The 8283-nt window shown below is 32.9% G+C and overlaps 1 protein-coding gene across 1 annotated transcript in view; it reads left to right on the top strand.

Annotated features, from left to right (window-relative positions):
- The first annotated feature begins 994 nt into the window (after positions 1 to 994).
- LOC136834696 (cGMP-dependent protein kinase, isozyme 1-like) overlaps positions 995 to 8283 on the top strand; it is a 495388-nt gene continuing 488099 nt past the window's right edge. Inside the window, exon 1 of the mRNA XM_067097281.1 lies at positions 995 to 1074. The gene's annotated coding sequence lies outside the window, so the exon portion shown is untranslated. The remainder of the gene's footprint in view (positions 1075 to 8283) is intronic.

Below are 8283 nucleotides of genomic sequence, written 5' to 3'. Positions count from 1 at the left end.
GAAATTTTCATAAATATTTAATCGATAACTCTTGCAGTGTTTAAACATGGGACGTGACGCCAGAACTGACCCTTGAGTTCTCTCAGTTATCCTTTACGAAAGAATGGTTGTCAGAAATGAGGAGGAAGATGCTTTGTTTGAAGGACTTGTCGTAATATAATGTATTTGGTACTTCTGAAAATCCATTTTTAGTTTTCTGTAAAAGAAAACTATTGTGCCGGCTTTGTCTGTCCGTCCGCACTTTTTTCTGTCCGCCCTCAGATCTTAAAAACTACTGAGGCTAGATGGCTGCAAATTGATATATGGACCATCCACCGTCCAATCATCAAACATATCAAATTGCAACCCCCAAGCCTCAGTAGTTTTCATTTTATTCAAGGTTAAAGTTAGCCATAATCCTGCGTCTGGCAGCAACATAGGACAGGCAGCCACCGGGGCGTGGTTAAAGTCTCATGGGCCGGTGCTCATGCAGCATTATACCGAAACCACCGAAAGATAGATCTATTTTCGGTGGCCATGATTATACACTGTACAGAAAACTCAATTGCGCCGAAGAAACTTCGGCGCATTTTTTACTTGTTTATTTTATGTTTTGCCACTTTGATAATGTTTTCATTTAAGGAACCTCGCTGAATATAGTAAGAGAAATACTACTGCTCTTTTGCATAAATACTCAGTAAATTGAATTATTAACAGAAGGGGAGTTATCCCAATTTTTGAATATGTGAGACAACTTTAGTAGAGAGGTATATGGGAAAGGGAGAGTAAGAAATAAACTTTAACACTTTGAATAAATAAATTATAACTCTATGAAAGAACTTCACTCGCCTTACTTGGAAAAAAATACATTTTTGGTTTTACAAATGTTAATTCTTTCAGCCTTAAATTATTTTGTATTGATGGTTTATTGGCATTTTTTTTGCCGTGTCATGTTTCGTTTATTGTCATTTGATTATTCTTCATTGTTTTTATCACGAACTTCTTTTTTCTTTGTAGTTTATACGTGTAAAGAAGAGCGAAGGAAAGTCCATTCGCCCTTTTGTTCGCAGCATCTAAGATTTAAGTGGACAGATTGTGAGTAAGATTTTTCTGTAGTTCTTAACCCCACCCATCAGCCACCTCGCTCTACCTCACTCTCCCCCACCCTTCCTCCTTCCCTCCCCTTGTACTCCCTCAACGTATCCGAGGGACCTTTCCCGGTCATTGCACTTAGTGCAATTGCCAACGCCGCTCATTAATGATGCTCTAGAAATAAACGCTAATTCTTCTTTGTCTGTGGTGTGAAAAAAATGGGTGTATTGTTTTCTCTCCCTCAAGAAGTCTACCAAACGATCCGAGGAGGAATGTGATCTAACCTCTTTGCTTGTTTTTCTTTTCATATTATTTGTACCGGCGTGGAGTTCGGTTTTTAAATTTGTGTCGATGACCATTCGTGTATTAACGCCATTTAAGAGTGACAATCTACCTTTTATTATGCTACTTTAGCATATATTTTTTTTTGTATTTTCCTCAGCTTTAGTTTTTACAGTTGCTCCATCGGTTGAAATTTTAAATTAAAAACAGAAAGAACATTCTAAAAGTAGAGTCCCCCAATCGCAGTTTGGCTCAAAACGAGCTTTACGAGTTGATTGCTCCCAATTGTCATTAAAAGCATGAACCCTCACGCTGGAATGAGGTGAGGTAATCATTTTGTGATATGCATGTTTTGAGTAATGGTTTTGTTATTCAGCGTGACTGAACAGTTTATCGTGTAAACTAGACTTACGATTAACCACAGTTATTTTTCTACCCTCTCAACTGTCTTTTATCACAGATCGGATCAAAACGAGAAATGAGCATATAGGAGAAATTTAGGATTTTCCCCTTATATAAATATGGACCGTTATGTAAGCATATTTGCTATCTTCTGGAAGCATGATTTCTGTTCATAATAGATCATAAGATTATACCTCTCCATTCCCAGCAGCTTTGTCAAGAAGCTTCAAGCATCCCATACGTATTTGCAAAAGAATAGTAATAGTTTTTGAGACATTCAGAGCAAGTACATTTAAATAAATGCAGTTGATTGTCACAACGCTCTGACCTTTATTCACACATCGCCAGGGCACAGACACACACACACACACATATATATATGTATATATATATATATATTTATATATATATATATATATATATATATATATGTATATATATATATATATATATATATATATATATATATATATATATATATATATATATATATATATATATATATATATATATATATATATATATATATATATATGTATGATGAAATATATGTCGTAAGGAATTCATGCAAGAAATTAGAATCTCCTGATGTTACATTAGCAGTGCATTATGAGTGGCAAAAGGACTTTTTATTGTAATAACAACAGAGAAACATACAACAAAAAAACTTTCTCGTATTACCATAGAGTAATTTAAAGATATTCCTGTATCCTTAAAATTCTTTATTTTTTGTAGCAATAAAGATCAATAATATAATGAAAAAGTAGTTATAAAGCTAATATCAAATCCCATGGAAGTCATGTGACAACTGCAACTTTGGTCTAACTGGAAAATCACTTGAAAGGAGAATAGAACACCGTAAAAAATGTATAAGCTGTAGTGAAAACAATTTTGCTCTTAACTTGGAAGGCACCGAAAAGCTAATGATTTAAATTTTATTGGAAAGAAATAAAATAGAATAAAGTTATAAAGAAGAACGCTTTGTTAAGATTGTAATTATTATCCTAAGAATGTATACACTTGAGCAATCAGTTTGAAAGAAATTTACAAAATTTATGAAGGAAGGTAGTTTTTCTGGGCTTAATAGCGAAGGTGTGAACCCGGCTGCGTGGAAAACAAGATTAGTTAATGAAGCACTGACCTCAGTCACGAATGAGGTTGCTGCTTCTCATTTTTCCTGCAAGTTGCGAATATTTATCCAGCCGTCTGTATGTTCGTTTGTACTATGACCCCAGCCTATTTTAAGTAAATTTCCACTATTATGTTTCAGTCCTCCTGGAAATGTTTTATAAACTAATAGACGAAACCGGTTAGGATTTATACCCTGCGTTTCATTGCTTCCCTCGTGTACATACATCTCTGGGTATGTATGTATTTACATTGTTTAATTTCCCAAGCAAGATATGGTTTGCTTTACAAATGCTGGGAAATACGATTGAATTTAGAGATAACGCCCCAGAAATTTACGAAAGTCTCCACAGAAGAGATAACGCCCCAGAAATTTACGAAAGTCTCCCTAGATACAAAAAGTACTTGCCGGGCCTTACGCAGTATGTTTGTATTTCCATTATATTACCATAATGTGGTTTGAACTGCATGGCAGCCTAGGGGTCAAACTTGTTTCTTTACTGACAGGTTGCTGATAGTATTCATTACTATAATTAACTACATGAGGCCATAACAGTCTAGTGAAAATGTGTTAGGTAACGGACAGGTTTTCGATAACCAGTTATTTGCGTCATTGGTCTCATACATCGTACATAAGGAAAAGAAAGTAGCCTACTATTGCATTTTTGTTTTAAGTTAATATGTTCATACTACTAGTAATGTATTTATAAATAATGGAAGGAAAGACAAACATTTTTTTTCGGAAAATAATAGTCCCGAGGTACAATCACTCAAAAATGTTTTGCAACATGTTCCAGAAGTTTTCGTTCACTTAACAGTAATTTGTTCTTTTGATATTTACAAGGATATGTAATTTTCTTATTCGATTTTGGTTATTAATCATACGGTTAACAATATAAAAAGAATGGTGAGTGAAAAATTCATAGTACGAAAAAATTACGAAACATTTTGAAAAATTTCACTTCAGATGATTGGGCAAAAGAGTCAAAGAAGAAACTATATTTCGAATCCAGATAAAAGCTTATTGACTAATAAAATAATAATGAATAATCATCAGTGAAATTGTATGTAAATAAAGAAAGAAAGAATCCAACCATTAATGTTGTCAAAAACAAAAAAGAAAAAATCTCATAACGTCGTGTTATCGTGTGACTCCACATTCGGGCAGGAAAGTTAAACTAAACTGTCTCGCCACTTGCACCGATAAGATGGGTAACAGACTCAGCCGCACCACATTATCTCACAGGTCATCGATCATGAGCTTGCATGAGACTAATGTTTCTATCGTAGATATTGCTCGGCAGCTTAGCGTAAATAAAACAACCATGTATAGAGCGATACTACAACAGAGAGAACGAGGAAATATTATAAATTTATTGTAAAAAATGAAGGACGACCCCACTGTTGCATAACTGTTGAGGATCATCATCGGATGACCTTTGTATGAGCTCCGCCTAACTAACAACCGGTGTCGCTATAAAGACAGAACATTATGCTCTCCCTTCAAGTTGCTGCTCAAACCATCCCTAACAGGCTACAAGACCAAGATATTATTTCATCATATTCCTGCCAAGAAACACTTCATATCAGAGAAACACAAAGAATAGAGGCTAGGGTTTGCGTTACAATATAATCCAGTGGCCAATCTTTTCAGTAAGAGTCATCTTTTGCGATGAGGAGGAGACATTCTCCACTGATGAGCATGGTAGTCTTCTTCACTGCTGGCGTTTAACATTAATTAAATTAATGTTGAACTTCTTGCTAATTTGAATTCTTTAGGAACTTGGATAATAAAAAAATACAAAAATAGGCGTTATATATTAAGTTAACATCATAAGAAGCATCAAAATGATAGGCCTAAGTAACAATGAAAGAAATCAGAAATTACTCATGATAACGACATTTTATGTATGTATATATATACATATATGTGTGTGTGTGTGTGTGTTTGTGCGTGTGTATATATATACAGTATACATATATATAAAAGTGCGATTATAGTCTAAGTATTACAAAAATAGACGTGAAATTTGTTAGTCTAGTTCAAAATATTTTATATTAAGTTTCACTAGTTTACAATATACAGAGGATTAATCATTTATAAATTTGACTCATAATAATGTGCAAGCAAATCTTTACAAACGTCGTATTTGTTGATGTTAATAAGGCTAATAGTTCAGCTTATAATAGTCGTAGGCCTATGTCTGCAAAGTTCACAAATATGAAGGAGATAAAACAAAGATAGTGATGGCATTTGGAGATGAAAATATTAAAACATAAGAACAGCGATGACCTCTGAAGGATTATAGTAACATCCTTTAATCAAGTAAAGTATGACAACAGTCAACAGTATCAGAAAAAGCCCTGTTTAAGGGAAACTGCAGGTAATTTCTCGGACCCGCCCCTGTGTTCAGTTGTTTCATGCGCTTACAATAGAGTTGCCAAATAGCGCCAGATGTCGCTATTATAAGCTTTGTCCGAAAGGTTTTGAAATATGTTGCAAAACATGTTTTTATGATGAGATTTGACATCTCTTGTCCGTAGGCATAATTATGGCGGCGTAACCGTGGAAGGGCTTTGCTGTTAAACGAAAACTAGGATGCCAGTAGGCCTATTGTTGTATGTTGATTAATGTACTCAGAAAGTATAGAATAGGCTATCAAAAATGCGCCGGAGATGCTATTGTACATAGATTGTGTACATATACACGCCCAGTATTCAGTATCTGTCTAAGTTGGGAAAGGAAGTTGAAACAAAAATCGGCAACTTAAAAGCAAACCTATAAAATTTCGTTTTAACCACTATGAGAAGGCTTCAGATTTTTATGAAGGGATAAGGGAGTCTGTAACTTCCGCATTATTAAAGCAATAACTTTGTGCCTGCCAGGCATCCTTAAGTATTGAGTGGACGTGTTGTGAGGGTAAATTGGCTTATAGAATAATGCCATTGCTTTGCAAACGAGTCTTTTTATCACTTTAGCTAAGTTTTAAAGGTTATTTTAATTTAAATTCATTTATTACATCTTTATGATGACTAAATTGACAACACATTATATATATATATATATATATATATATATATATATATATGTATGTATATATGTATTATGTATATATATAAATATATATATATATATAATATATATATATATATATATACAAATATACTATAAAATGTCTGTGTATTTTTATTAATTAAAATGCCCTTTTATCTATGTAACTATCTATCAGTCTTTATATATATATATATATATATATATATATATATATATATATATATATATATGACTATTTATCACATCAACTTTCATATACAATCAAAAGCTACAAACGTTATTCAATTCACTCTAATAACATATTGTTACCTGCCAGTTGATAATAAGTCCACCGTCCCGTTCGAACCAGCGACCGACTGGTTAGTGTGTCACTGTAGTCCTGATTCCTCGTCCGTCGCTGGTTCGACCCCACGGGACGGTGGACTTATTATCAACTAAAAATTCCCCTTCGGTAACATTGAAAATATATTATTTCTGAATTGATAAAAGAGTTTGTAGCTTTCGATTATATATATTATATATATATTTATATATATATATATATATATATATATATATGTATACATACATACAGTATATATATAAATTTATAATATAATATGTATATTTATATATATATATATATATATATATATATAAATTATATATATATATATATATATATATATATATATATATATATATATATATATATATATATATACTTCATATATATACAAATCCGCACCGACTGATCAGAGAGGCAGACACTTTGCTATCCGTGTAGACATCCCGGGATTATATATGTAATCAACGGATAGGTTTTTAAAAAGCAAATGGGTTAACACACACAAAACAAAGCCACTACAACACCTTCTAAAAACATAACAAACATCTCAAACTATCCTATCAACAACTTCTGCTGGGAAGAAAGGGCGTTGGGTCGGGTATGATATATGAAACATACGCTATCGGGGTCTAAGCGATGTCAGGCAGGGCAGCCGATCGAGACTATCTACCCCAAAGCCAAATCAAAATCCTTCAAAAGAAGGCATCGTGCTTACCCCATACAAAATGGGAAAAAAGCACGTTAAAAAGAAGATAATATATATATATATATATATATATATATATATATATATATATATATATATATATATATATATATATATATTGTGTATATGTGACGTGTATGGGTTAATTGGAGATTTTCTTACCAGTTGTGTTGCTTCGGTCATCATTTACAGCTAGTTCAATGAAACCAGTAAATGGTGTTGCATCATCAGGGCTTGGTAGCACTTCCTATTGGCCAGACGACATTCCAAGAAGACAGAAACAGCCCAGATGCTTCCTGCAACTGTCAAGCGCTCCGCTTATAGGGAAAATAATCTCTGATTTGTCCCTTGTCGTGTATTATTAGTTCCACTAATGGACGGTAACACAAGAAAGAGCCGTCAGCTCCGATGTCTATTGAGGATACTGCTTTCACCTATCAATGAAATTGTTAGGAGCGTATAAAAGCGCACCTGTGTCGGAACTAATGCTACAAAAATTTGTTGAGCACCTGACAAATGTCGATTATTCAGCGATTACCCAATTACCTTCCATTTCTTTTGACAGTGATTTAGATATCTAACAGTGCTCTCTGGTTGAGAAATTTAGTCAAAACTATGAGAGTAGTTTTAGAAATACTTTTAATGTACAAATGAAAAATTGAAAACACTTTATTTATACAATTTGCCATTTTAATATTAGAAAACACCACATTTATAAGGAAAGGGCTGGATATGGGGTGGGAAATAGACCTAAAATATTGTAGGTATTTATATTGAAATCTCCCTGGGTATATGTTGCTGGAACTCAGTGAATAAGGGAAAATTTTGCTTAAACCGAGAGGAAATGCAAAGCCTGGAAGGCAGTCGCTTGAAGTCGTGCCCAGTTAATGTTGTTTTTTTTTATCAACCAGGGTATACAAGGATAAACGGAATATGTGCGCCTCCAAAAAGCAAAAGATTGAAGATTTATCGTTTGATGATTTGTTGCTATGGTTTGTTTGAAAAATTAAAGTGTATGTTTTTACCAGTGAACGCTAATGAAGTTTGGTAGGAATGAATTTAGGAATATAAATGTGGAAATATATATATATATATATATATATATATATATATATATATATATATATATATATATATATATATGTGTGTGTGTGTGTGTGTGTTGTGTGTGTATTATATATATATATATATGTGTGTATATATATACATATATATATGTATAAGTATATATATAAATATATATACATATACGGATAACTCAATTAAATTTTTTTCTTTTCATATCTTGCCCATAAGAGTAGATGATGGGGT

Source organism: Macrobrachium rosenbergii, chromosome 4, assembly GCF_040412425.1.
Source record: "Macrobrachium rosenbergii isolate ZJJX-2024 chromosome 4, ASM4041242v1, whole genome shotgun sequence".
NCBI classification, from domain to species: domain Eukaryota; kingdom Metazoa; phylum Arthropoda; class Malacostraca; order Decapoda; family Palaemonidae; genus Macrobrachium; species Macrobrachium rosenbergii.
The sequence above is the reverse complement of the archived record's forward strand: the minus strand, read 5'-3'. Positions and strand labels throughout refer to the sequence as shown.